The sequence below is a fragment of the Pleurodeles waltl genome, chromosome 8, assembly GCF_031143425.1.
Source record: "Pleurodeles waltl isolate 20211129_DDA chromosome 8, aPleWal1.hap1.20221129, whole genome shotgun sequence".
Lineage (NCBI taxonomy): Eukaryota > Metazoa > Chordata > Amphibia > Caudata > Salamandridae > Pleurodeles > Pleurodeles waltl.
The window spans coordinates 1,506,934,545-1,506,937,044 of record NC_090447.1 but is presented as its reverse complement, the minus strand read 5'-3'; the positions used below and the strand labels follow the sequence as shown (position 1 = coordinate 1,506,937,044).

Sequence of the window (2,500 nt, the reverse complement as noted above, 5' to 3'; positions counted from 1 at the left end):
AAACAGGGTGTGCGATTGGCCCTCTGTAAGAAGTTTGTGAAGGAGGGCAGTTTGTGAACAGTAGAGTGCAGGTGTGTTTGAGAGCAGCAGGCTCCAGACCGGCGGGCTGTCTCAACACAAGAGGCCTGAAACAGGAGTGTATTCTGCCTACGGCCATACCACTCTGAATGTGCCTGATCTTTTCTGATCTCAAAAGCTAAGCAGCGTCGGACCTGGTTCGTACTTGGATGGGAGACTGCCTGGGAATACCAGGTGCTGTAGGCATTTCGCCTCTTGCAGACAGTATGTGGTGCACGTCTTAGAACAATTGCATAGAGTCCTCTCTAATGTTACTTTTCATTTATTATTTCTTCTACTCTTTTTTCCTTTCTTCAAATAAATAAAAAAACAGCAATAACACTAAAATACACTCTTTCTGAAGGAAAATTGAGAATCTTTCTGCACTTCACACTCACCCCAAGCTGCTGGTGGTGAGCTGGTCTGCTGCTTGTGCTGGGCCCTAAAGAAAGGGCAGTCTGAGACTGTGTGGAAGTGCAGATGAAGCGATTGCGAGGCTGGTGCAAAACAGGGTGTGTGCTTGGACCTCTGTAAGAAGTTTGTGAAGAGGGCAGTTTGTGAACAGAAGAGTGCAGGCGTGTTTGAGAGCAGCAGGCTCCAGACCGGCGGGCTGTCTCAACACAAGAGACCTGAAACAGGAGTGTGTTTTGCCTACGGCCATACCACCCTGAATGTGACTGATCTCAGCTGATCTCAGAAGCTAAGCAGCGTTGTGCCTGGTTAGTACTTGGATGGGAGACTGCTTGGGAATACCAGCTGCTGTAGGCATTTTGCCTCTTGCAGACAGTAGGTGGTGTACGTCTTAAAACAAATGCATAGAGTCCTCTCTAATGTTACTTTTCATTTATTATTTCTTCTACTCTTTTTTCCTTTCTTAAAATAAATAAAAAAACAGCAATAACACTAAAATACACTCTTTCTGAAGGAAAATTGAGAATCTTTCTGCACTTCACACTCACCCCAAGCTGCTGGTGGTGAGCTGGTCTGGTGCTGCTTGTGCTGGGCCCTAAAGAAAGGGCAGTCTGAGACTGTGTGTAAGTGCAGATGAAGCGATTGTGAGGCTGGTGCAAAACAGGGTGTGCGATTGGCCCTCTGTAAGAAGTTTGTGAAGGAGGGCAGTTTGTGAACAGTAGAGTGCAGGTGTGTTTGAGAGCAGCAGGCTCCAGACCGGCGGGGTGTCTCAACACAAGAGGCCTGAAACAGGAGTGTATTCTGCCTACGGCGATACCACCCTGAATGCGCCTGATCTCGTCTGATCTGAGAAGTTAAGCAGCGTCAGGCCTGATTAGTACTTGGATGGGAGACTGCTTGGGAATACCAGGTGCTCTAGGCATTTTGCCTCTTGCAGACAGTAGGTGGTGCACGTCTTAGAACAATTTCATAGAGTCCTCTCTAATGTTACTTTTCATTTATTATTTCTTCTACTCTTTTTTCCTTTCTTCAAATAAATAAAAAAAACAGCAATAACACTAAAATACACTCTTTCCGAAGGAAAATTGAGAATCTTTCTGCACTTCACACTCACCCCAAGCTGCTGGTGGTGAGCTGGTCTGTTGCTGCTTGTGCTGGGCCCTAAAGAAAGGGCAGTCTGAGACTGTGTGTAAGTGCAGATGAAGCGATTGTGAGGCTGGTGCAAAACAGGGTGTGCGATTGGCCCTCTGTAAGAAGTTTGTGAAGGAGGGCAGTTTGTGAACAGTAGAGTGCAGGTGTGTTTGAGAGCAGCAGGCTCCAGACCGGCGGGCTGTCTCAACACAAGAGGCCTGAAACAGGAGTGTATTCTGCCTACGGCCATACCACTCTGAATGTGCCTGATCTTTTCTGATCTCAAAAGCTAAGCAGCGTCGGACCTGGTTCGTACTTGGATGGGAGACTGCCTGGGAATACCAGGTGCTGTAGGCATTTCGCCTCTTGCAGACAGTATGTGGTGCACGTCTTAGAACAATTGCATAGAGTCCTCTCTAATGTTACTTTTCATTTATTATTTCTTCTACTCTTTTTTCCTTTCTTCAAATAAATAAAAAAACAGCAATAACACTAAAATACACTCTTTCTGAAGGAAAATTGAGAATCTTTCTGCACTTCACACTCACCCCAAGCTGCTGGTGGTGAGCTGGTCTGCTGCTTGTGCTGGGCCCTAAAGAAAGGGCAGTCTGAGACTGTGTGGAAGTGCAGATGAAGCGATTGCGAGGCTGGTGCAAAACAGGGTGTGTGCTTGGACCTCTGTAAGAAGTTTGTGAAGAGGGCAGTTTGTGAACAGAAGAGTGCAGGCGTGTTTGAGAGCAGCAGGCTCCAGACCGGCGGGCTGTCTCAACACAAGAGACCTGAAACAGGAGTGTGTTTTGCCTACGGCCATACCACCCTGAATGTGACTGATCTCAGCTGATCTCAGAAGCTAAGCAGCGTTGTGCCTGGTTAGTACTTGGATGGGAGACTGCTTGGGAAT

General features: G+C 47.1%; 5 pseudogenes; all 5 read left to right on the top strand.

Annotated features, from left to right (window-relative positions):
• The first annotated feature begins 145 nt into the window (after nt 1-145).
• LOC138256620 (5S ribosomal RNA) lies at nt 146-264 on the top strand (annotated as a pseudogene).
• Nucleotides 265-706: 442 nt separating this feature from the next.
• Nucleotides 707-825, top strand: LOC138251058 (5S ribosomal RNA; annotated as a pseudogene).
• Nucleotides 826-1,271: 446 nt separating this feature from the next.
• Nucleotides 1,272-1,390, top strand: LOC138250931 (5S ribosomal RNA; annotated as a pseudogene).
• Nucleotides 1,391-1,837: 447 nt separating this feature from the next.
• On the top strand, nt 1,838-1,956 carry LOC138256619 (5S ribosomal RNA; annotated as a pseudogene).
• A 442-nt stretch (nt 1,957-2,398) lies between these two features.
• LOC138251057 (5S ribosomal RNA) overlaps nt 2,399-2,500 on the top strand; it is a 119-nt pseudogene continuing 17 nt past the window's right edge.